The 27,041-nt window shown below is 45.3% G+C and overlaps 1 protein-coding gene across 19 annotated transcripts in view; it reads left to right on the top strand.

Moving 5' to 3' along the window:
* Nucleotides 1-27,041, top strand: part of GNB1L (G protein subunit beta 1 like) — a 152,073-nt gene that overhangs the window by 52,378 nt on the left and 72,654 nt on the right. The window contains exon 2 of one of the 19 annotated variants that reach the window (XM_020996512.2): nt 24,917-25,028. The exons of the other annotated variants lie outside the window; for them this stretch is intronic. The gene's annotated coding sequence lies outside the window, so the exon portion shown is untranslated. The remainder of the gene's footprint in view (nt 1-24,916; nt 25,029-27,041) is intronic. 19 annotated transcript variants of the gene reach the window in all.

Genomic DNA, 27,041 nt, shown 5'->3' with positions numbered 1-27,041 from the left:
AGAAGGAAGCGACCCCTAAATGGAAGGCCCACTTATAGGCATTGCTGGAAATTCAGATAAAAGAGGCGGCATCATCATGAGTTCAGCCCGAACAAGAAGCATCATTCAAGAGGCCCCTTGGTCACCTCGCCTCGATACAGTCATGATAAGCGCATGCAAAAACATCACTGGAAGTAATTGCAGCAAGTAGAAGAAAGCATGGCGGAGGATGGAGAAGCAGAGAAATTCTGTGACGAGCTTGATGAAACAATCAAATTAAATCGACACATTCTCAGATTCCTGTTGACTTTGATGCAGAGGGGAGGATGACAGAGTCATAATTCAGGAGTAAGGATGGTGAGGCCAGAGGCTTTGGGGCCTAAACCGAAGCATCGCCCCTCTAGAGATCAAGAATACTTTCTTCAAGGAAAGGGTGAAGAGGTACTGGACGAGGCAGTACCAAGTAGCACAACTTAAACAATGGTTTCAATGATATTTTAACAGCTAGGAAACAACTCGTTGTAGACATAGGAGCCATTCCCAAATCAGCTTGACTGTTTATAGACCTGCCACTGACTGGAATAAATGGGAAGGTTAGTGTAAAACTAAGAGAAATCCTAAAAATTATTAAAATGTATCATGTGAAAACCAAGTGTTGATTCTGAAAAATGGGAAGGAACTGGATGAACAGACTGCAAAACCTTCGAGCCATCTCCTAGTGAAGCTTAACCAGTGTAAAATAGTCACCATGATGAAGAGACTGAAAGAATTTGGAAACCACCTCAGTCAGCAAAAGCCTTGATCTCCCTGCCAGCAGAGATGACAGCCAAGAGCAACACCACTTTCGAATATAAACTCATTTGTAAAATGTTCTGGATGGAGAAATGGTGGAAGATTAGGGTGGCGGTGACTCATAGAACAGCAGAAGCAGTGGAGGGAGAAGCGGTTCAAAGAAAGCTTGGCAGGAGACCTAAGCAAAGAATCCTCAAGGACATTTAAGGATGAAACCAGAAGGAGACAACATGTGAATGAGAACTGGACGAAAAAAAAAAAAGACCAGGGTAGATTTTTTTCATGATAAACTTTTCTTACCAGCAGGGACAGTCAAGCCGCTATGTTTGGACTCTGGCTTCACGGACTTAGGTCCTGCACTGAAGACCGGAAGGAAGAGCAGGCCAACTGGGGCAAGTCCCCACACATGAGCTTGGTCCATGCTGGAGGCCCCAAGGTTTTGAAGGGATTGAGGGAGCAAGCTTGAAGGCGCAGGAAGGAGGGAAGGAGTCATAGAAGCATTTATGCCTTATTACTCCCCAGAGGGCAAGCGAGGAAATGTCAGTAACTCAGATTCCCAGTTCCACTAAATGTTCACAAGAATAATCCATCCACACTGGCCATGCCAGGTGCTGAAGATACAAAGAAAATGTGAGCCGGTGCCCACCCTCCAGGACCCCCAATTTTATTGGGGTGCAGGGGGTAGGACATTCTATAGATTAGACACACAGTCAGGACGGGGTAGTTTAGGAGGGGTGAGGGCACTGGCAGTAGAGAAAAGGAGTCAGTAAAAGCTTCAAGAAGATGGTGCTTGAGCTGTCTTAATGGAAACCAGGGATTCTCAGAGGTGGAGGTGAGGAAGGAGCATGTTCCAAGCACGAAGGACAGCTGGAGCTGAGACTCCGAGAAGGGAGATGGAGTGCGATGGGGAGCGTCTGCTGGCCAGCCGGGGAGTGAGTGATGCCCGCTGTTGTGAAGGTCTGTTTTGGGCTGGGGGAGTGCCTCCAGAGCCCTCCTGGAGGAGTCCAGATTGTAGCCTTGAGACTACATTGAGCCACTGGAGTTGACTGAATAAGAGAGTCACGTGGTTGGGTAACTTGGGAGAGGAGGGCTTTAAGGGGGAGGAGAAGTTCCATCTTGTTATCTCCCAAACAGCACAGTGCCTGGCATATAGTAGGCACATGATAAATGGTTATTGATTGACTCACCTGAGTGCTGTCTCCCATGCTTACCTCCTCTCCTTTTCGGGGTTTCTTTAGATAGTATATCTTTGAATACAGAGGCTCATTTGCCCCACATCCACCAGTTTGCCTGTCCTGTTTCTTTGCATGAGTTTACCATTCTGAACGATGAGTCTCACCCCTCTGGTTTTAGTGGTGCCTGTGAAGCCACCTTTTACTTCTTTCATTAGATCAAGTCAAGCAAGTATCGACTGAGCACCTACTATGTGTCAGGCACTGTGCCAAGCACTGGGATTACAAAGAAAGGTAAAAAACAGCCTTTACCTTCAGAGAGCTCCCAGTCTAACAGGGATGTGCCAGCAAGACATCGACAGGCAAACTGGAGGTGATCAAGAGAGGAGAGGCACTCGTCATGGGGAGGACTGCAGAGAGCTTCTCGCAGAAAGCGAGCCTTTCGCTGAGATTGGAGGAAGCCGGAAGATGGCCGGAAGAAGGGATAGAGTGCTAGGCATGGGGCACAGCCAGTGAAGATGCTGCACATTGGGAGACGGCGTGTCTTGTTTAGGGAACCTCGAGGATGCCAGGGTGGGGAGAGCGGGAAGGTAGAAGAAGACTGGGAAGGTTGGGGGGTGGCAGGTAGTGAAGGGCTCTAACAGCCACGCCGAGGATTTCACATTTGATTCCGGAGATGCTGTTCACGGGGTGGTGGGGACAGGGACGTGGTCCGGCTGGCGCTTTCGTGGAGGATGGGCCAGAGAGGCCAGAAGACCCGCCAGCAGCTGGTGCAGTAGTCCAGATGTGCGGTGAGGGGGCATTCCAACGTCGACATAGCTGAGCCTCAAGGCCTCGTGCTGTCTCTTCTGTTGGAGTTGTTCTCCTGTCGTTATTCTTTTCTCTGCAGTGTAGCTATAAATACTGTTTTGTGTACCTGTCCTTGTGGATAGCACCTTAGTCCCCTCCCCGGCTTCCCTTGCTGGTAGAATTCCTGGAGGATTAGAGGTTTGTCAAGGTTAATCCCCATTGAAGTGTGAGCTTCTTGAGATCAGGGACTGTTTTTGCCTTTTGTTGTGTGGCCAGAGATGATTATAGTGCCTCGCACCTAGTAGGTGCTCAGCCAACGCTTGCCAACTTGGTTTTTGGTTTATGAGCATTTGGTTGGACTCACAAGACTCCAGACAGGCCTTGATAGGTGCACGTCATCCCTGGCCAGTAGTCTGTCATTCCTGTGCTTTAAGGCCTGCATTACACGTAAGCAGTGGTCTGCACTGCCCTGGGAATTACCTGCTTTCCCCTTTCGAAATCTCTGTCTCTGGGCTCCGCAGGCTTCTTACATCCCTCACTCTTGGCCTGTGTCTTTCTTTAGTACCTCACCATCTTCCTCCCCATTAACAGTCGATCAGAACCAACCAGGACGGCGACTCTGCCTTCCTTTTCTCCCACGTCTGGCACGCGCCGTCGTCTGGCCTCAGCGCCGTGTGCCATCTGTCCCCTTTTTTCTGAGTTCACTTGTTTTCTTGGGCTACTCTTAGCTGTGTCACCGTCTGTTGCGCTTTGGTTCTGCTCCTTTTTCTTGACATTGTTTCATATAGGCCTTTCCCTGTTTCCGCCCTTCCTGACTTGTCCTTAACTGACCTTTCCAGCCATCTTGTGCATCACTCTGCTTCCTCCGCTCCCCAGCGCATCCAGATCCGTCCTTACAAATAACACGCATCGCCCTTCTCCTCGCCTTGGCCCTGGCTGCCTCCCATGCCCGGAGTCCACTCCCTCCTCGCCTTGGCCCCCGCAGTCCCTTGTTTGCTTCCAGACGTGGCTCGAGGCCGCCTTCTGCAGGACATCTTTCTCCATCCTGTCCAGCTGCTAGCGTCCTCACCCTGATTATTGTTCTGTGTGGTTGTATCTGGTTCTGTGTGTACACATTGTCTTCCCCGACAAAATAGAAGTTCATAGTCCTTTCTTCTTACAGCACACTAATCTTCTATCGTGTTCCTCTACCATGCCTTGCTCAGCCATCTTCCCGTCATCCATAGGCACCTGCTACAAAAGGTATTGCTATGAGAATTTTATGGCTATTGATCGGACCTTTCTTTTTGTCTGTGGAGCGCCCGACTGGCCAGGAGAGGGTTGGCTGGGCCAGAGGGGACCGACAGTTTAGGGGCTGGGCCTTGTGGCCTCGAGGCCTCAGCTTGCCCACCCCTGGGTGGCGGCTTTCTCTCTTCCAGAACGGTTCAGCCCATTCACAGTTACACTCCCATAGCCCCTCTCCTGGGTGGTTTCTCAGAAACAAGTTCGCTAGCTGTGGTCGTTAACTGTTTTTTACCCATAGGACAAAACTTGGTAACTTATTACTGGTAATAGAATCCCAGAGTCCTGTTCCATTGAGCAAACACTTGTTACTCTCTGGCCACGTGCAGAGGGCCCTGGGCTCAGGACGAGGGGCTCCACAGGCCAAACAGATGGAGTAGGCTGGAGTCGGGAGCGCCTTTGGGGACTCATCTAGTCCTCAAAAGAGACAGAGAGCTCCAGTCACCCATGTAAAAAGAGAAGTGAGATATTGGGGGTTCAACTCTAGGCCTCTTAATGCCCAAGGTTGGTATTTTTTCTGCTACAGGTTGCCTTGGAATGCCCCTCCACTCCCACCCCACCCCCACCTTGCCTTGCTGTTTTGTGTGGGAGATCCGGGAGCCCTGGGCTCCTGGATTTGGGGCGAGCCGAGCCTAGTTCCCACAGTATCCTGAGCACAAGGAATTCCCTTGCCTGCCTCAGACTGGCAGCCTCAGTTTCACCTCCCACCAGGTTCCTGTTGGAGGATGTCACTGGTTGCTAGCTAATTGGATGATAAACATTTCATATCTTTTGTGATCTAGCTGCCAATTCCATCTATTTCTTAGTATTCTCAAGATAATGTCCTCATTCCAATACACCTCTTCGTCGTCTAGTAATAAGGCCAGAGTCACAGTCCTATAAATAATTCCTGTGGCTTAGTTGCCAAGGACGACCTTATATTGAGGCTTTGGGTGGACCTTTCCCTTAGAGATGGTCGGTACCTGCTGCACAGGGATCACATTTTAATTTTTTAAAACACTGCTTAATTGATTGGTCTGGCACAAGGCCTTTCCCCAGTGAGTATACGCATTTCAATTAACAGTGATGTTTGTAAAACCCATTGGTATCTGTGTTCTCGGGGTGCGCACGTCTTAATGAGTGTTATGTCTCAGCCTTCAGACCTGACTGAAACGACAGGTGGCTGCTGGTTTGTGCCTTGGCACTAGTGTGAAGCCTTGGCACCCACAGAGCCACAAATGCAGCAGGGGGTGGCAGAGGGAGGCAGCCATAAAAGGATACTGTCTTGGGCCCCAAATCATGAGACGAGATGTCATCCCACCAAGGCCTTCTGCTTCTCTTCAGAGTCTGTCTGCACTGACATTCTCCATGCTGACTCCCTAGTTTGGGGACTACTGCTGTTAGTGAACCCCGCCTCCCTTCCATCTCCCACTGAGTCTTGAGTTTGGGATTCTGGCAAACTGTGGTGCGATTCCCCCGTGACCTCTGGTTTCTGCTGTCGGGATGATTTTTCCTTAGGTCCTGCTGATTGCTCTGCACCTTCTGCATCTGCTCTTCCCCCCCTGCCGTGGGCCTGGGGATTCAGTAGCCTCTTCAGGTTGGTCATTCAAATGGGCAGCAGCGGCTATTGCATATGAACGCTTTTTGGATGCATTAGTATCTGCCAAAAACAGTTTTATAGCTCAAGTCCATCTACCTTCATAGACTCCTAGGACAGGGGTGGGCAACCTGAAGCCTTAAGAACAATTTGTTCTGTAAATTTGGATTCAGGCAAAGGCCACACTTGAGGATTTAAAGGGCCACATACGGGGGGCAGCTAGGTGGCACAGTGGATAGAGCGCTGGCCACTCTCTCCTCTGCATACTCTCACCTCTCTGGGTTTTCATGACATTCCTCTCTCCTACCTGTGGAACCACTCCTTCTCAGTCCCCACTGCTGACTCCATATCCATATCATGCCCCTAAACCTTACCAAGGTTTTGTCTTAGGGCTTACTCTTTTCTTGCTTTAGACCCTTTCAGCTATCTCCCCATCTTCCATCAGTTTGGCCTTCATCTCTATTCAGACAACCTCCCGCTCCACTATCCAATCCGAACCTCCCCTCCGAGCTTCAGTTCCATACCTCCACTTGCCTGTTCGATATTTCAAGCTGGATGTTCCAGGAGACATGTTAAACTCAACGTGTCCAAAACAGGATTCATCTTGTCTCTGAAACCTTTGCTTTCTTTCTAATGTCCCTATTTCAGTTGAAGGTACCACCATTCTTCTGGTCTCCCTGCATTGTCCTTGACTCCTCACCCCCTTTTATCGCACCTTCCAGTTTGCTGCTAGATCTTAGCATTTCTGCCTCCATCCCTCGCCTCGTCTGACCTCTTCTCCCTACCCACACGGTCACAACTTTAGTCAGTGGCCCTCATTGCCGCTCGCCCAGATTGTTGCACCAGCTTTGGAACCAACCAGATGGACCTCCTGGCCCCGACCCTCTCTCCACTCCTGCCATCCTAGACATTGCCGACCCTGTCGCTCCCAGTGGTTTCCTGTTGCCTTGAGGATCCAGTTTAAACCCCTTTGTTTAGCTGTTAAAGCCCAGAACAGCCCGGACCCTGCATGCTCTCTGGCTTTTGTGGACACAGTGTGGTCCAGCCAGCTGGCCTTCTCTCTGTTTGCCACCTAGAATATTCTGTTTTCCGTCTCTGTGCCCTTGTGCTAGCTGCGCCCCATTCCTAGAAGGTCCGCCTTTCCCACCTCCACCTCATTGCCGCCTCTTCCTTTAAGGGCCAGCTCTAGCATCGTCCTCTGCGCAAAGCCTGTCCTGACACTCCCTGCTCCAAATACCAGTGCCTTCCTCCCAGACTGCCTTAGAGCTCATGGCTTTGTACGTGTATTTGTATTTAGTCAGGTTACAGTCATGATACATTGTCATACACATATATATAGTTATATGCATGCTTATTGTTTCCCTTGTTAGAATGTAAACGTCTTGTAAGTAGGGATTGTTTTATCCTTTGAACTGTGTGCCTGACGCACAGGGGGCCCTTAATAAATCCTTGTTGATTGGTTGCTTTCTTAATGACTGTTCTTCCTTTCTTGGTCAGAAGAGACCTAGTGAATGACATGGAGTGCCATGTGTATGTTAAGGAAGGTCAACGAAATTGTAAAAAACTGGCGAGAGTGGAAACGCCCTCTCTCAGAGTAGTTTCAGTTCTTCCTGTTGCTCCTTCTACTTCTAATTAGCATTCACCTCCATCAGGATGGTCAAGGAATGAATTCTTCTTCTTCTTCTTGTAAACATGGTATTTTAAGAAGCCCAGATGTGTGGATTTGTATCCCAGTGGTTCACAGGACAATGCAGAGGTCAGTCCTGCCTGGCTCCTATCTCATGATGTGGGTGTGTTTCTCAATGCATCCCTGGAATTCCTCTGTGGGATCTGCATCTTTGAAGCTGATGCTAAAATTACTGCCTCGGCTCTTCCAAAGGCGGATACTGATGGAAGAGTCAATGAAATCGAAGGTCGCCAGCCTGGGAGGTGTTGAAAGATACCTGGCTATGATACTATTTCTGATTTAATAATGCGAATGGGAGGCTAGCCCTTTGTAATAATTAGGACTAATTACTGAAGAGGTGTTGACAGATGGGCTAAGAGGAAACAAACTGCCTTTATCCAGTGGCTTAGAGTCAGATTACCAGCCTTGTGTTATCTGTTTCTCAGAAAGTAGAAGCTTCAATCATTCACTAAGTCTTCAAAGGGGAAAAGGATCCTAACAATATACGGGATTTGGAAAGGAGCTATGAAATACATCTTTGATTCAAAATAGCGAAATTAATCCTCCATAAATTATTTTCTTTCTAAAGTTTGAATTATGGATGGTGAATCTGCTTTGAACTCTCAGATGCATTGATCAGCTGTGACAGGCAGGTTTGTGGTGTTGTTTTCTCGCTAGCGTTTGTGGGGTTTTTGGCTTCTTGTACCCCCTTGGTCACTTAAGAGAACGGAGCTGGGCCTGCTCCTTCCCCAGACGTGGCATGAGAGGCATCAGCGATGGGGCAGGAAGGTGCCCAGGACATTCTCAGTGCTCGAAGCTCTGACTTTTCCTGGCTGCATCTATGCCAAGTGAGGATTTGTGTGAGACCGACCCAATTCAACACTGGTGCCTCAACAGGAAAGCGCAGTGTATTTTTATTGGCACTGACTAGCATTTATCCAGTCTTTTATGATCATGAGCTGCAGGTAATGAGATAGGAATCTTTAATATCTCAGCAGGCTTGTACTATTTAATTTGTTTTCTTAATCTGGAATTTAACTTTTTCTCAAACGTAAGCAAGTGTGCTTGAGCTCCTTCTGGAAAGGTACCATATAAATCTTGAGCAGTGATGGCGGCTTCGCTCTTCCAGGAGGGACTTCTGCTCTTTGGCCATTGTGATGGCTCATCAGTGATTTCCATTCCTTCATCTGGGGACTTCAAGTCAGCTGCTTGGACGCTGACACCATTTCCCTGGTTAGCTCATGGGAAGGAGCTGGTTAAAGACATCCAAGGGTTTAATAGCCTTTTAATGGAGAGAATATTTTAGGAAAGATTGTTGTGAACCTAACTTAGAGAATACTGGACTGGCCTTCTGATGGGCCTGTATTTAGGGGTGTTGAGTTCCCCCACATCTGACCCTGGTTGTTCTGCATGATGGAGTAGAAAGAGCATTGATTGGCTTGGGAATCCAAGAGCCCGAGTGACCGTGGACAAGTCATTTCCCCGCTCTAAGGGTCAGTAGTAATCCTTGGGTCACTTGCCTCATGGGACCAGTTGTGAAAAAAGCGTTGTGCATATCTTAGAGCAAAGTAGGAATGTAATCTGCTGTGGATGTCGTTGCGATCATTATTTCTGTTGGAAAAGCCAAAGGCGGTGTTCATTTACACGGTGCCCTCGGCAAGCGAGCATCGGGACTGCGTCTTATCAAAGTTTTGCATGCAGGCAGCCCTGCATAAGTGTTCCTTCTTGCTGTGTGTCACCCATTTTTTATGAGCGTGAGCTTGTTTTAAGTTATTTATTCTTCTTCACAAAGGGGATGGTTTAATTAATGTTTAAATATTTATACCAGTTTTACTGTGCTGTACGATTGTTGTGCTTTGATCTGGATTTTCTGGTTTGAGATAATGGTGCCGGGAAACATCTTCCTAATGAATTTGGTCAGAAAATGACATCTCTGGAAGAGCTGCCGAAAGATTGACTCTCCAGTTCCTGCCAGCGCCAAAGGCAGGACAATGTGTGGCTGTTCCCAGTACATTCCGAGGCAGGGAGTTCAAGTTCAGGTGGTGCGGAGGATGCGCAGTTCCTGCTTCAGAATGTCAGTGGCCAGGTGGTGTTGGATTTCAGTTGGCCTTCAATATCACTTATGGCCCTGTGCCCCAGGAAGGAGGGAGACAGGCATGAGTGATGCCCCAGCCGTCGGCCCCTTGAGATCATGTCTCTCCAGCCCTGAAGAGCCATGGCATCAGGCTGTGCCAGATGAGATGCCGACAGAGCCTTTGGGGACGGGACGGTAGAGGAATGACGCACCTTCCTTTGACCAGCTCTCGCCTCTTGTCCTGCTACTTCTGCTCTCTCTTAGAATATTCTCAGGCCTTTCCGTGGGAGACTTCCTTCCACCTTCACGTGCCCGCATTGAGAGTTTTGAGAATGAACAACTCTGGAGAGCAGATCTTCTTGAGTCTCTGGAGTTACAAGAAACCAAGACAGACCCAGCATCAATCCCGATGTGTTTGACAGGCCCCCAAGCACCGGGGCTCCCCTCACACGTCTCTGTAGCAGAGTTAGACGTTTAGAACGGATTTGCCATCTGATAACCTGACTTATCCAAATAGCCGTTTCCTTCTATTTTGAGGAAGAGCTCTGTCAGCTGAAGCACAGTGTGTAAAGTATCATGCTCAATTGAAACGTAATCGTAACTAAAGGACAGCACTTGATGTAAAGCAGTAAATGATGCTGGAGGGAAAATAGACAGGAAGGCTTTTTTCGTATTTAGACGTTGAGTTAAATATCACTGAGTACACAGAGAAAAGAATAAAACATAAGCCAGAAATACCTGATTTTGTGTTTTATTGTTATAGTTAGAAGTAGCTGGGTGGTCTGGTGAATGGAGCACAGGGCCTGGAGTCAGGATGCCCTGAGTTCAAATCCTTCCTCAGATATGTCCCTGGCTGACCCTGGGAAGGTCACTTAGCTTTCCTGTGCCTCAGTTTCCTTATCTGTAAAATGGGGATCATAATAACACCTACCTACCAGGATTGTGGTAAGGATCAAATGGGACGACATTGGTAAAGCACTTGGCCAACTTTGGAGTGGCCTCTGAAGGCGCGCTGTGGTTATGTGGGGTCATCAATCACATCTGCTCACTGCTCTGCTGTTTACAAAGAGCTTCACAGACCTCGTCTCATCTGATTCTCACCAGCTCTGTGAGCTAGATAATACAAGTATCGTTGCACCTGTTTTACAGATGAGGAAACTGCAGTCTGAAGAGTTTGTGTTAAGCACAAGGCCCCCCAGCAAGTGGATGGGAGAGCCAGGACTTGACTCAAGGCCCTGGACCCCAGAGAGGCTGAGACAAGGCTCTCTCTCCTCCTCCCAGCCACTTGAGTTTGTTTCAGCAAGGGTTCTCTTCCATTTCCCGACACTCTTTCAAGCTTCCCTTCTCCTCCCCAGCAGGCAGACACCAATTAAGCACTTGCTGTATGCCAGAGCCCTGGGCTGGGATGCTGTGGGAGAAGAGGTGCAGCCCAGGAGTGCATTGTCAGAGGGCGGCTCTGGAGGCCTTTGGGCTCCATGTAACCCTGGGTGTTGTGAAATATTGTCGACAGTCTTGAGATAAAAACTATAGCAGAGTGAAGCCTTGAATGCCTTATCTATGTCGACTCTGTCATATTTTTCAAAGCGTTTTCAAGCCCCCCTTGCCTCTCCCTTGTTGAGCCCCTTCTGGGTGGTGAAGAGCAGACCCTGCTTGCCAGAGTTCAGAATTCTTCATATTCCAGGTCCGGCTCTTCTCTCTTGACCGAGAGCCGTGGGAACACATGGGGAACACTAGCGTGGCTCCTGGCAGAGCTACCGCATGCCCCCCACTCATTTTGGGCCAACCTGTTCCCCCTCCTTAACGACAAGTGCAGAGAAGAGGGGAGAGGAGGGAATGGGGGGGCAGGGCTGGGAGCAGCTTTGAGGGTGGGAGTGGGGGCAGGGGAGGGAGGCCAGGGCTCCATCCTTTACAAAGCCCTTGCTTGCCGAAGGGGAGAACCCACTTTGAGGAGAGCCTCACCGGCCAGCTGGAAAACCTTTGAGAAGAAGTGGGATGGAAGACATGTCTGTGCCACTCTATGGCCGGCCGCTGGGCTGGCACTACGTGCTTCCAGAGACCAGAGCCTGCATTTCCTCTGGTGTCCCCAGTGACCTCCTCTGTTGTCGCCAAAGAGTTTGGGCCAGGACTTTGAGGGGAAGTGAACTCCTGGGAGGGGGATGGGGGCTCTGGGAGGTGGGCTTGCCTTCCAGGAAAACAGCCCATTGCTGCCCTGTCTGTGACTGAGCTCCTCTTCTCTCTGGCTTTGGTCTCCCTTCCTGCGGTGGCCCTCCAGGTCATCGAGTGCAGCCCTTTGAACCTTCAGTCTCCCCTTGAGGACCTAGAGGGTGGCCTAGGGGCCACAGGGTCCCCACCCCTACTTCCCTGTTAGGGAGCTCTTCCCTCCAGCAGGTCCTCATTATGCTGGTATTGTGGGGGAATTGGAGGCTTCCTCAGAACACGAGGGAAATGTCCAGGCTTACCTCTCCCTTTCTGGCTCTTTATAACATGCATTCCTTCCCTGCCTGCTGCTGATGAGAGAAGGAAAAGCAAGGTTTGGCAGAGAAACCTAGCTGCGGCCCTCCTGAGAATGTCCAGGGTTAGGGATATTCTGACAGGGTTTCTTGTGTCTGTCCTGGGGTCCAGTGCACTTGGAGAGGCCAGGAATTCTAAGCTGCCTTTGCTTTTTTCTCAAAGACATTTCTGCAAGTCTTAAAACGCCTTTTCCTTGAAAACTTTGTTTTTGTAAACAACAATTTTAATCTAATAGTTGAAGCAGGAATGTAGTTCAACAGGGAAAATGTTTAAGTTTTCTTTGGATCCGTCTTTCCCCATGGAGTATTCAAATTTGTATCCCAGTAATTTATCTGCCTCATTTTTCTTACTAGATTGTAACCTCCTTTAGGGCACACAGGGACTTTGCTTGATTTCCTCTTTGTATCCTAGCACTTAGTAGGAGCTTAATGAATAGTTGCTGAATTGAATGAAGTTTGAAGGTTTCTGGGAAAAGGCCCCCTGTGCAGGTAGGGTATGTCTACAGGAGGCTCTCTCTGTTTGCATGGCCATGTTTGGGAGTGTCATTCATTCAATGAATATTTATCAAACACTTACTCTGTAAAGAATACTGGCTTGAGATGGCCACACGAGTGTGGAAATACCTACACAGTCATGTGGCTTATGGCTGGGGAATGAAGGGTTTCATATAAACTAATTTTCCAGTTAATCAAAACATATGCATTTAAACCTTTTTAAGCAGTTCTTCTAAAATCTCTCTTTAAATATTTCTAGAAATCTAAAGATTTTTTCCCTTCCTTATAAGCAGTGTGCAGAACATAAATATGTGTTGGGTTTTTTTTGACAATTCAAAATCATCTTAGAATTGTGGCATCCAACCGTGGGAAAAGACCTTCTCATCCAAATATCTCATTTAGTGAATAAGGCCTGGAGAGATTCACTTGCCTCAAATCCTACATACCCCCTTTCCTATGAAGGAAAGTCCCCCAGTCCTCACATCTTCCACGAGGAAGAAGGCCTGCTTCTCTGCCTCCCATCCTCTGAAGTTAGGATTAGCACGCCTCAGGGTCCCTCATCTCCAGCACCACATATGAAGCCCACTAGTGTTTAAAGCTTTTCACAACTTGGCCGCTTCCTACCCTTCCAATCCTCTTCTTCTTTTTTCTTTTTAATTAAAAATTTTTTTTAATTTTTAGGCAGTTGGAGTTAAGTGACTTGCCCAGGGTCACACGGCTAGTAAATGTTAAATGTTTGGTCTGAGGCCAGATATGAACTCAGGTCCTCCTGACTTCAGGGACAGTGCTCTATCCACTGCACCACCTAGCTGCCCCATTCCAGTCTTCTTACAGTCAGATTCTTTCCCCAAACTGGGGTCTTGTGATGCCAGCCTGTTCATTATTCCTTACATGTGACCCTCCATCTCCCCTCTCAGTGCCTTTGCACTGGCTGTCCCCCCTGCCAGGAATGCTCTCTCTCCTTATCCTTACTTCCAAGTTTCCTTGGCTTCTATCAGTCCATGCAAGACTCAGCTCAGAGCCCATCTTCAGCCAGAAACCATAGCTGGTGCCTACAACTACCAGAGCCTTCCCATCTGAAATTGCCTCCTGCCTGTCTCCTCTGTATGTATCTTGTAGCAACTTAATTGTGTGTTTGTCTCTGTCATTAGACTGTGAGCTCCTTGAGGGCAGGGACTGTTTTTACCTTTCTTTATATCCCCAGCACTTGGCACAGAGGAGGGCAAGTTTGACTTGACCACATTTCTGCCTAGCATTCCAGAGTTTTTCACTGTTGTTTTCCTTTATATCACTGGGTGTGAAAAAAGTAACTTTTTTTCTTGGTTCTGTTCTCTTCATTCTCAATCAGTTCATATAAGTCTTCCTAACTTTTTCTGAATTCTTTGTTATTTTACATAGCACGACAGTATTTATAAACCACAGTTAGTTGAGCCATTCTCTGCAATCAATGTAACTATAAAAATGTTATTTATAAGTAATTTTATATTTAATGGAATCTATCTTTGTTGGTTCTTAATGGGTATTGCATAAGGGACTTCTGGATAAGTGTTGTAGGGCTGTCCTTAGTCAGTTTTGAAGAAGTTTTCAGGAGTGGACTGTCTCATTCCTTCCACTCAAGTCCTCAAGCCCTGCTGTGGGATGCCCACTTGTGTCTTGGAAGTGACTCAGGGTGCTCAGTGGAGGTCAAGTCCTGAGTGGTGGATTCTGCCACACTGGGATCTTTCTTCAGAGGCTCCATCTCTAGAAGTCTTGGAAAGCTTGTCACCAGGAGGTTGACCTCTAGGTATGAAGACTGTCTAGAGAGGCAGTGAATTTTGTTGGTGTTCTTTGCTCTCACGGGCAAGTGAAAGTTTGTCATCTGGATTATTAGAAGTGAGATACTTTCCCTACATTGAGAGTTCACATTTGTGTGGTGCTTTCTTATTCACAAAGTACTTTCTTCACAATGACCCTGTGACATGTAAGGAAACTGAGATCCACTGAGGCTAAATTATTTATCTAATGCCATAACTGAGATGTGATGGAGCCAGGACTTTGAACTTCCACATCTCCTGACTCTAAGGTCACTTTGCTTTCCAAGAAATCACCAAGTATGATGAAGTATACTGTGCTGTCTATCCAAAATAATAGATTTTTATTCTAAATTTTTAGGAATGTAACAAACTTCTAGCTGCCTTATGGAGATTACCCAAATAATATATTGCCTTGCTATGGCTTGGGGCTGATATCACCCAGACAAGATGATGTATGTAAAGCGTTCTAGAAGTGAAGTGTTCTAGAAATGGGATCGCATCCAGGTCCAGGAATGGAGAGGGAAGCTCTCTCTAGACTCTGGGAGCCCAGGAGGCCTGGCTCTGAAGCCTCATCTCTACTCTAGAACATTTGCAGAATATGGACACAAATCCTGAGGTTCTCTCATGGGATCTGCCCCCTTTCTCACCCTGTGAGACACAGCTTTTAAAGATTTCAAACTCTGCTTCCTGTCAGGGCACCGTGTTTTTTTTAATGTAAAGAAATGAGCTTCACGTTGACATTTTGAAGAACAAAAATAAAGAAGTTCTTCTGTGTGGATTAAGTTGCATGTTCCTTTGCCCTGTGGGAAGACAAGACAAGGGATAGAAGAGACAAATAAATAAAGCTGGTGTTGTAACTGATATTCCAGAATTAGCCATTGCGCAAGAAATGGGCAATCCGAAAGCATCTCAGCTGGCCCAGTGCCCAATGAGATAGCATAATAAGATTATGCTCAATTAGATTAATAAAGAATAATTAGACATCGTAAGTCAAGTAATCATAGGATATTGTCATGGGAAAAATATGTAGCTAGAATTAATTAGTTTTCAAATAAAGTGTTTATTTTAATTGCTTGGAATGATGGAGTCCTGAATTGCTAATGCATCATCTTGGCCAGAGCATTACAGTTGTTGTAGCAACTTGAGAAGTGTGTTCTCTGGAGTTTGGGGATAACAGTGGAGGAGAATTTGATTTCATCACTTTGAAATTACCTTATTCCTAGTAACAGCAGTATTCTGTTGGAGATGGTTTGGTATAAGCAAGCCAGGATGAATTCTTGAAATCCATGCTGGAAAAGTGAGCAGGGAGCTGGGTGAGGGAGGGCACAGTCAGCCGGCCAGTCTGGCTTGGGGGACGAAGAGAGCTCCACACGATGCTTCAGGAGACTGGGCCCCTGATGAGGAAGGCTGGCCAGACAGATGCCACTGACTAGCAGGGCAACTCAAAGCAGTCTTCTCATGATCCTGGGCTGTTCGATTTTCTGCTAGATTGCAATGATTTATCAAGGGTGTACACTTGAATTCGGCCCTAATCCCACACGGTGTGGGTTAACAGAGGCGGTGTGTGAAGCTCTCTTGTCTGTCCATTTGGGCCATCTCTGGTTTTCCAGAAGCTTTGGCCTCATCGGGTTTGTATCATTCTGCTTTGGCCAGAGGGATTCCGGTACCATCTTGGTTGGAAGGGCCACGCTGCCCACTGCCCAAGTGTGTATCTTTTTCCTTGTACCAGGAGCAGCCTTAGCCATAATGTTATCAGCATGTTTCACCAGGCAATTAATGGCTTCATAAGGCTAGACAGCTGGCTCTCTTAGAACTTAATCTACAAAATCAGCCTGTTTATACAGTGCTGCAGTTTTATCAGCTGAAACCACATTTCCATGCAGCCTTAGCCTGATATATGGAAAGCAAGTGCTGGGACACACGATCCCAAGCAAGAGAGGGACTTGCCCGTGCTTGGGGCCCCTCAGCAGGGGCTTTAGCACAGCGGCCCCTTTGGCCCTCTCCAAAGTGTTTACGAGGTAGCCCCCGCAGGCCAGTGTTTTAACTGCTCTGGAAAGGTCAGCCAGCTGGTAGCTAAAGGCAAGTGTGTCAGGCGGGAAACTCCAAAAAGATTATCCGTCTGACACTCGGGAAGTATTAGAATGATTAATGTTTACGTTCATTTATGGGTTTTACATATTGATTAATAGCTTTGGTTTCAGCAACTGAAAACATGGAAGTGGCAATGAAATCCACATGCTTGACTGCCTGTGTCCCAAGTGAGATCTGGGCAGCTCTTAGCGTGCTTTCCTTTTCGATTTTGGACTTTCACAGGGAAAGCCGTGTCTGTGAGAGCTTTCAAAAGGGCACAGTTTGGAATGCTTCTCAGCACTTGGGCAGATTGGACATTTTCCCTGAGCTGCTGGTTTTTCAGTTGCACGCTGTGGTCCGTCACCAACGGTGCTGTCTCCATTGGAGATCATCGATCGTGGGCGTTGGGTAGTGGTGGAAACAAAGGTAGCCAAGGTCCAGGTTTCTCTTTTCCCACCTCTGCTCTTCTCGTTCCCTTCGATCTGCCCTAGGAAGCTGTCTCTGACCGTGTGACCCATCCCCCGGCTCCTCTGCTGACTGATAGCACCACTCATTCTGACTGCCAGATGTGAAACCTAGATATTAGATTCGACTCTTCCCATTCATTCCTTTACCTCTCACATGGAGTGAGGTGGCTAGATGGTGTGGTAGCCAGAGTGTTAGACCTGGAGTCAGGAAGACCTGAATTTGAACCCTGCAGCTTCCTGGCTGTGTGACCCTGGGCAGTTCACTTCACCTCTGTTTGCCTCAGTTTTCTGATGTGTAAAATGGGGTGACAGTAGAACCTACCTCATAGAGTTGTGAGGATCAAATGGGATAGTATATGTAAAGCACTTTAAATATCTTAGAGTGCTATATAAATGCTGCCGAGTAATACCTAGTAGTAATAATAATCATTCTACCTGAGTAATGGCTCTCACTCACATCCATCCTCTCGTCTCCAATCCCACTGCCCCTATCCTGGAATAGGTCCTCATTTCTAATTGCCTGGACTATTAGAATAGCCTCCTTAGCAGGAGTTCTTGTTTTTTCTATTTCTGTTTTAATTTTTATTAACCTGAACTTAAAAACCAAATAAAATGAGTATTTCCATGTATCTTCTTATCCCCCCCCCAAATTCTCATAAAAGAAATAAAAATTAGCCCCTTTATTTCAGATGTAGATGGTCAAAACAAGTCCCCATATTGGCTGTATCTGAGAACTTGGGCTCATTCTGCACCTTGAGTTCACGAGTACTGTCAAGATGGGTATCACGTTTAATCACCCATCCTTTTGGCATCGTGGTTGGTCACTGAATTGATCCAAGTGAAGTGTTTCAAACCTACTTACTTCACTCATCATCGGTTCATGCAAGGCTTCCTAGGTTTGTCCCAAGCTGTCCCTTTTGTCATCTCTTATAGCACAGCTAGATTTATAGTGTGTTCAGTCAGAAAAAACAGCTATCAATATCTTTGTGCATATGGATCTTTTTCCTTTGTCTTTGATCTTTTGGGCATATGGACCTAGTAGTGGTATGGTTGGGTTAAAGGGTGAGTATAATTTAGTTACTTTCTGAGTAGAGTTCGAAATTACTTTTCAGAATGGCTGAACCAATTCACAGCTCTACCAACAGGGTATAAATGTGCCTGTTTTCTTGAAACCCTTCCAACATCTGTGATTTGCCTTCTTTTTGGCATCTTTGCCAATTTCATGTATATGAGTTATTTTTATTTTTCTAATTACAATCATTTGGAGCTTTTTTTTTTCTCATCTGGCTCTTAATAGCTTGTGTTTCTTCCTTTGAAAACACTCACTGCCTGTTCATATCTTTGTCGATTTCTCTATTGAGGAATGGCACTTGTTCTCACATATTTTAATTATTTCTTTATATACCTTATATGTCAGACTTTCCTCAGAGAAATTTGTAGCAAAATTTGTTTTCCCCTCCCACTTCACTGTTTGCTTTCTAATTTAACTGCTTTGGTTTTGCACATGCAAAACCATTTCAATTTTAAGAAATCGGAGTTGTCTATTTTACCTTCTGTGATCCTCTCTATCCTTTGTTTGGTTATGGACTTGCTCCATCCACAGTTGAAACAGCTCTTTCCTTCCTTGCTCATCTAATTTGTTTGTGATGTAACTTAGAACTTAGCTTGGAAGATGGTGTGAGATTTTGGTCTAAACCTAATTTCTGCCACATTGCTTTCTAGTTTTCCTAGCAGTTGTTGTTAAATAATGAGTCCTTGCCCCAGAAATTAGGGTCCTTGGGTTTATCTAATATACTTGCACTCTGTTCATTTATTTCTTTATGGTTTCTGCTTAATCTGTTCCATTGATCAACCTCTTTGGTAATCATTACCAAATGCTTTTGATAATTACTGATTTGTGGTGTAAGTTGAGGAAGCCTCCCTTCCTTTCATTATTACCTTGGAAGTTCTTGACCTTTTGCTTCTGCAGACAACTTTTATTATTTTTATGGCTCTATAATATAATCCCGTGGTAGTTTGATTCAGTATGGCACTGAGTAAGTAAATTAATTTAGATAGTATTATTATTTTTATTATATTGAACTAGCCTACTCATAAGCAATTAGTAGTTCTCCAATAATTCAAGTTTGTCTTTATTTCTATAAAGAGTGTTTTGTAATTGTATTACTACAGTTCCTGTGCATGCCTTGGTAGACAAATTCCCAAGTATTTTGTATATTCTGTAGTTATTTAGAATGGAATTTCTCTCTCTCTTCCACTGGTTTTTGTTGTCCAGTCTTTCTGCATATATTGATATAATCGTGATTCTTATTAACCTTGTTATTAATGAAGTCTGTTATGTTTATAACTTTCCTGATATGGAAAAAATGCATTTCTGGTGTAAACCAACCTTATCATAACATATAATCTTACTTATATGTTGCTGTAGTTGCTTTGTTAATATTTTATTTAATTTTTTTGCATTGCTATTCATTAGGGATATTGGTCAATAGTTTTCTCACTTTTGTCATGATAGCAAGGCTATCATAAATGGAGTTTCATAGGATCCCTTTACCTAATTGTTCCTTGAATGTTTGGTAGAACTTACTTGTAAATCCATCTGGTCTCAGTATTTTTTCCCTTTGGGGAGATCATTTTATGGCTTATTTAGTTTCTTATTTTAGGATTGGGTTTTCTAAGTAACTTGTTTTCCTTCTGATAAAATGAGCATTTTATGTTTTTATGGCTATTCATTTCATTTGAGTCATCAGTTTTATTTATGTAAAATTGGGCAAAATTGTAATAATTTTTTTTCTTTGTTGTGAATTCTTTTTTCATTTTTGATACGGGTAATTTGATATTTCTCTCTTTATCAAACTAGCTAATGGCTTATCTATTTTCTTTTTTTAAAAAAAGCTTGCTACTAGTTTTATTTATTAGTTCAATCATCATCTTTCAGTTTTGTTAATCTTTTATTTTCAGAATTTGTGTTTTAGTATGTAGTTTTTTGGGGGGTTTTTTGGTTTTGCTTTTGTCTTTTCTGAGTTGATGATTGCTATTCCTGCTTTGGATTGCACTGGATTGGGAGGAAGGGGGAACTTACTATCGCATATAATCAGGATATGCAAAAAATATGAACATAAATATGGAGGAAGGGTGGAGGGACTGGGCATCATTTAAACCTCAGTTTCACCTAAATTGGCCAAAGGAAGATAACACATACACACACACACACACACACACACACACACACACACACACAGTATATTCTAGAAATAGTGCAAGTCAACAGGCAAACAGGAGGATATGGGAAGAAGGAAGATGGGGGGATAAAAAGGTGGGTAGATTAAGGAAGAAATTAGTCACAAGCAAAGCAAACTCCAACCTTGGAAGGTAGACTGTGGTAGGGGGTGGGGGACAGGTTAAGAGGAAAGAAAGGGCATGAACCAGAGACCGTGGTCTGGGGGAGAAGAAGAAAAGAGGTGTGGGGGAGTAAAAGAAGACTGAATCAAGCAGAGATCACGAGTACTGAGCACACCCCTATCACCATAATCTTCTTCTCTGTAAAAAGGAGAGTGGGAGACGTAGAGAGGAAAAAATAAGGGAAGTGGATGGAGAGAAATACACAGTGATCATAAATGTAAATAGAATGAACTTTGAAAAAACAGAAGAGGGTAGCACATTGAAACTGAAAGCAGAATCCAACAATACCCACTTCCCTTATCCTCCAGTGCAATCCAATAAACATTTATTAAGCACCTACTATGTGCCGGGTATGGTACTAAGCTATGGGGATACACATAATAAAAAGATAGACTCTGCCTTCAAGGAGTTTACCGTCTAATGGGGGAGACAGACAGCATACAAAAGGAGGCAGGAAAGTAAGGGTAGGTGGGTGAAGAAAGCAGTGGGTACCGGGCATAGGTGCATATTGTTCTGTGGAATTGATACCAAGCAGAGCAGCAGATGGAAAGTGGGGTGAATGGAGAGCTTCTCCTCTCTTCCCTGGGGTATTCTTTCCCCCTCTCTTTTCTTTCTTCTTTTAAGATCATGAAAACCTGACTTCTAGGCATTCTGTCTTATTTAATTCCCTCTGTGACCCTTGATGGCATTAAGGTTCTGAGTCTTCTCTGGAGCTCTCTTTTTTTTCCAGTTCTTTATCTAAAACTCTCATTTCATTTATAGTACAATTTTTAAACACCTGCTACATTTCTTCTAGGAGTTCTCATTGTCCTTGTGGCCCAGATGTGTTTTTGTTTGGCGTTTTCCATGGCATTGTTGTGGAATGACTTTGTTCATCTTGGTTTCGTGCCTGGGTGTCTCTGGATGAATAGTATTTCTTTATCATTGTCGTCTTTGCCTTGTTTACTAATTTTTCCCATCTCACTTCCTGTTTGGGGACTTTCTTTCAGGGCTAGACTCTGCACACTTCTGGAGGGAATGTTGAGATCTTGTTTGGCCCTGATCTATCTGTCTGGGTTCCTGCTGTTCCTTTCCCTGGGTACTAACTCCTGGGTTCTTCCAGGACCTCTGTAGCCACTCAGGCTGGTGAGGTGCCCACTTTCATCAGCCTGACTGGTCTGATCTCTGCCCTTCTGGTCTGAGATTTGCTGGTTCCTAATCCCGGTTCAAGGTCTGAGGGACATAGCTACAGTCTTGTCCCTGGTCAGAACTGTGGTAGACAGCTGCCGGCCCCAGCACCTGCCACCTGCTTGGAAGGTTCTTCAGACTCAGAGAGATTGAGTTGTTGACTCACTCTTGCTCTTCAGCCACAGGCCCCCACCCCACTCTGAGGGTTGTGAGATGGATCTGGATTCCCGATCAGCAGCCCTGGTCAGTGACACATGACTTCAGGCTCTTCCCTGGCCTGCTCCATCAGCAGCCATAGGCCCCAGCCTGGCCTTGCATGTTGGACTATTTTCCCAGAGCCTTCAGGCCTCTGTCTGATTCCTGATGCTGCCCTGGGCTAGAAGAAGGGTCTGCTCTGGTTTCTGCTTCTGTTTCCTCTCACCACTTGGGCTGATCCTCTTCCTTGATCTTTCTTGAAGTCTCTGTGAGAGAGAGTTGCGATGTATTTCTTACTTTTTTCTCCATTATCTTTGCTGGTCTCCACCAGTAGGCTGTTCTTTCTTCCATCTCTCCACCAATACCATCCATCCTTCATACCATTGCCAAAATAATTGTTCTTAGGCATAGATCTACTCTTTTCATTCTTCTACTTAGAGTTCATGCTCCATTACCTGGCATTCTAATCCCTCAGTAGTCCAATGCACCCCTTAACCTTTCCAGACAACACACTTCGTGCTTAAGCCAAATAGGACCACTCTTTGTCACCGGTTCTCCCCTTGTCCTTTCCCTCCCCTTTGCCTTTTTTCAGGCTGTTCTGGGATGTCTTCCTTCCTCTTCTTTGCCTGTTGAATTCCCACCATGCTTTAAAGTCAGCTCAGAGGCTGCCTCCAGGAAGCCCTCTCTACTTGCCTCATCCCTGACGCCCTCCCCCCACTTTCTGTCTTTGGCCTCACTAGTGGACTTGGTCATAGTGAGAATGACAGTGATCCAAGTTTTTGTGTTTTACCCACTGGGCAGGAGTTAGATGTCACCCAAACTTTGTAAAAAGGCATTTAACAGATACCTTCTCATTTTTCACATGATGAAATTTGCATTAGGCAGAAGGAAAGGGACTGGTTAGAAGTCAGGAGCTGACAAGGACCAAGCTGTCCACCAGCATTTAGAAGCATGTTGTTTTCGAATGGGGGTGGGAGGAGCAGTGTGGTTGATCCAGGCTTCCCGGTCTGGCTCTCACCATCCACCCAGTCTGTGAAGGTGGGGGCTTTTGTAACCCTCCCAGTCAAAGGCACAAGCACCGATTTCAATTTAATTTTCTTTTAAAGAAAAACAAAACTTATTCCAGTAAACGAAAGCCCACGGGATGGTGGGAAGAGCCTTGGATTTGGAGTGTAGACAACCTGGGTTTGAATCCCATCCCTTCCACTTTTCCGTGTGACCTTAGACAAGTCATTTAATCTCTCTGGGCCTCAGTTTCCTCATCTGTAAAATGAGGGATTGGAGTTGATGGATCGCTAATGGCCATTCCAGCCCCAAATCTGGGATCCTTTTGTGTTTTTCTTGGGTCCTGTTTAAGTCTAGAGAATTATCCTTCTCTGTCTCCCCCATTGCCTAGCAGAGGACTGGGTATGTAGCTAGCAGCAAAGAAAGTCATGTTGATTGATTGCATTTCCAAGGGTCTGTTTTGTCCATCGGGGTGAGTTGGGAGACTCTGGGTTCCCGTGCTCTGTCTGCTTTGTCCCGTAGTCTCTTGGAAGCCATCTGCAGGGATTCTGATTATGTTTTTTACACCAACCTGCAGAATCACTGTGGCTTTATTAATTGGCTGGCATATTGCAAAACAAAGAAAACACACCTCCCAGCCAACCTTTCCCCACAGAAGGGTCTAGAGAATCAGTTGTTTGTCTTGGATTTTGTTTTGAAGCATTCTTGTGAGCAGACAATCACTGCTGATAATTAATGACTGGGTGGTAGCCAGTTAAGAGTGCAGGATCAGACAGTATGTGGGATTTTCCACCTTATTAAGAAGAGACGGTGAGGAGATGGTGGGTAGGATTTGTGGCAACAGGCTGGGGTATTGGTTACTCATTGTGCTGTCTGGAGCTGCCAACATGCTAGTTGTAACTACTGGAAAAGCTTCCCAAACCACGTGATTCAATAGTTCTGTTTCTAAAGTCAATTCAGTTCAACAAGTGTGGATTAATTTCTTGTTCTGTGTCAGATATGGGGAGAGGGGCACAAAGACATAAGCACAACAGCCCCTCCAAACAGTGAACCAGTCAGCAGATGTTTGTTAAGTGCCTACTGTTTGCCAGGCCCTGGAGGGTCAAAGACAAAATGAAAGTCCCCCTGGCCTCGACAAGGAGGTATATGTAGCCTATAAGCAATAGGTGATCTCTTTACTTTACCCTGGGATGTTCTGTCAGTCGTCGGTTAATTTTTTCCCCAAACAGATTCTCAGTTTTAAATCAGTCCTTCGCCTCCTCTCTCAACATTCACTCTCTGAGGAAGATGTTGGGTAAATAGCACACATACAAATAAACCGCCCAGTGTTAAGGGAAGGCCCTTGATTCCCAGAGTGTGGCTAAAGTAAGTACTTCTCTTTGGGGAGACTTTGTTAGTCAGATCATTCCATTCTCCAGATCCCAGCTGTGTTTTCCCAGGTGACCCTTTGAGTTGTCATTGAGCTGTGATATGGTTAAATATTACATATAAGGAGAGCTATCAAACAGTGCTTAAGAAAACACATACTGTGGACTGCTTGGTGCTTTTGTTGTATTTGGCTGATAAGAGGGATTTCATATGTTGAAGTTGAAGGCGATGCTTGTGCCTTTGACTCTGAGGGTTAAAAAAGACCTCCTCCTCCCCCTCCTGGGTGGGTGGTGGAAGCCATTGGACAAGGAAGCTTCCTGGATCTTCCACACCACCCCCTCCTCTACCCCACTGGCCTTGTCTCATTGGTTTTTAAGAAGAATCTGAGCTCATCTTTGGTGAGCACTACATTGGACGCTGTCTGACTTCATGGCTTCCGAGTCTGAAGGGAGTTTGGATGTCACCTAGGCTGGTCCAGCTGAGAGCTGTGACTTGTCCAAGGCCACACAAAGAATAGACAGCAGAGCTGGGATCCAACCCACACCTGGACAGGAGCCTCCTTGGCAGAATCCCAGATAAGTACCCAGCCAGCCTGCTGAAGAGCCCCAGCGACAGGAACCTCCTTACCACTGTGGCCAGCCAATTCTAGTTGTGACTAGCTCTGATTGCTAGGAAGATCTTCCTTATTTGGAACCATAATCTACTTCTTTGTAACTTTGACCCACTATTCCTATGTCTTCCCTCAGAGGGCCAGAACAAGGCTAAATCCAGATAATGGCTCTTCATGTCTTTGAAGAGAATGCTTGGGTCCCCTCCCAAATCTTGCATCCTCACTTTCTTCAATTGAACTCATATGGCTTGGTCTACAGCATTTTCCTCCTCCTCTGTGTAGACACCAGCTCGCCAATGTCCTTCCTAGAAAGTGCTCCTCAGACTGAACCCAGTACTCCCCATGCGATCAGGCGTATGGCATCTTTCTCTGTACAGCAGGAGCCTACCGTCATTATGGTCACTGCTTCATGGCTCCTTCCACACCCTTCTCTCTTTTTTTCTTTTGAAATATTTATTTACTTAACTTTTTTTTTTAATTTGAGTTCCAAATTCTCTCCCTCCAGCATCTCCTCCAGCCATTGAGAAGGCAGGCAATAGGATATCAATTATACATGTGAAATCGTGCAACACTTATTTCCCTGTTAGCCGTATCACAGACACGTACAGCAAAACGCAGTGAGTATACAGTGATCTGGTTCTGCTCACTTCATTCTGCATTAGCTCATACCAGTCTTGCCAGGTTTTTCTGAAACCGTCCCCCTCACCACTTCTTAGAGCACAGTAGTGCTTCATCACAACCACACACCACAGCCTGTTCAGCCATTCCCCAATGGAGGAGCATCCCCTCGATGTCCGATTCTTTGCCACCACCAAAAGAGCCGCTGAAGATGTTGTTGTACGTATCGGTCCTTTTCTTTTTCCTTTGATCTCTTTGGAATATAGACCTAGTAGTGGGTCAGAGAGTGGGCACAGTTCTGTGTTCCTTTGGGCAGAGTCTAAGTTGTTCTCCACAATGGTTGGACCAGTTCACAACTCCACCAACACTGTGTTGGTGTCCCCGTTTTTCCACATCCCTTACGTCATTTGTTATTTTCCTTTGCTTTTTTGTTAGCCAGTGTGATAAACATGAGGTGGAAACTCAGAGTTGTTTTAATTTGCATTTCTCTGATCAATAGTGATTTAGAGCATTTTTATGACTATAGAAATCTTTGATTTCTTCATCTGAAAACTGCCTGTTCATATCCTTTGACCATTTATTGATTGGAAAATAGCTCTTATTTTTATGAATTTAACTCAGTTCCATATATATTTAAGAAATTAGGCCTCTATCAAAGAAATGTGCTGTAAAGATTTTTGATAGTATTCCATTGCCTGTGTTACTTTTTAGCACGATGTAGATTCTGTGAGTGTCTCTTTTAATTAGGTCTGTTTTTGCTTTTGTTTTGTCTGAGATCATGATTGCTGCCCCTCTGCCTTTTTTTTTCAACCTCAGCTGAAGTGTAATAGATTCTGCTCCAGCCCCTTATTTTAACTCTATGTGTGTGTTTCTGTTTCAAGTGTGTCTCTTGTAAATAACATACTGTTGGATTCTAGTTTCTAATCCATTCTGCTATCTACTTCTGTTTTATGGCTGAGCTCATCCCATTCTTCTATGGGATTCTATGATTACTAACTGTGTATGTCTCTCCATTTTATTTTCCTCTATTTGTCCTTCTCTCTCTCTTTTTGCTCTGTCCATTCTCACAAGTCTGTTTTGCTTCTGATCACTGCCTCCCTTAATCTTCCCTCTCTTTTATCACCTCCCCTTTCTCGTATTTTCTTCCTTTTCTAATTCTGTTGGGTAAGATAGATTTCTGTACTCAATTTTGAGAGAGAGAGAGAGAGAGAGAGAGAGAGAGAGAGAGAGAGAGAGAGAGGAGAGGGGAGAGAGAGAGAGAGAGAGAGAGAGAGAGAGAGAGAGAGAGAGAGAGAGAATTCTTCTCTCTTTGAACCAATTCTGATGAGAGTGAGGTTCAGGTGTGGCCTGCCACCTTCCCATTTTCCCCTTCAATGTAAAAGCTCTTTCTTGTGTGCTTCTTTTATATGAGATAATTTCCCCCATTCTTCCTTTCCCCTCCCTCTTCTCCCAGTGTATCCCTCTCTCTTACCCCTTCACTTTTTTTGGGAGTTCATTCCAACACAGTCGCCCTCTCTGTGTATGTAGACTCCTTAAAAGTTGTGAAGAGTTACATGTATCCTCTTCTCATACAGGGATGTAAACATTTTAATTTTATAGAGTCCCTCATTTCTCATATTACCTTTTTATGCTTCTCTGGAGTCTTGTATTAGAGTGTCACATTTTCTGTTCAGATCTGGTCTTTTCGTCGGGTATGCTTGAAATTCCTCTATTTCTTTAAATTTACATTTTTTTCTCCTGAAGAATTACACTCTGTTTTAGTAGGTAGGTTATTCTTGATTGTAATCCTAGCTCCTTTGCCTTCCAGAATTCTTATTCCAAACTCTGTTTCTTTAACATGGAAGCGGCTAAATCTTGTGTGATCCTGACTATGGCTCCATTGTATTTGAATTGCTTCTTTCTGGATGCTTGTAATATTTTCTCCTTAACCTGGGATCTGTGGGATTTGGCTATAATATTCCTGGGAGTTTTCATTTTGGAATCTCTTTTAGGTGGTGATTGGTAGATTATAT

Source organism: Phascolarctos cinereus, unplaced genomic scaffold, assembly GCF_003287225.1.
Source record: "Phascolarctos cinereus isolate Bilbo 61053 unplaced genomic scaffold, phaCin_HiC Scaffold_4;HRSCAF=312, whole genome shotgun sequence".
NCBI lineage: Eukaryota > Metazoa > Chordata > Mammalia > Diprotodontia > Phascolarctidae > Phascolarctos > Phascolarctos cinereus.
Note: the sequence above shows the minus strand (reverse complement) of the source record. Positions and strands in the feature narration are given on the sequence as shown.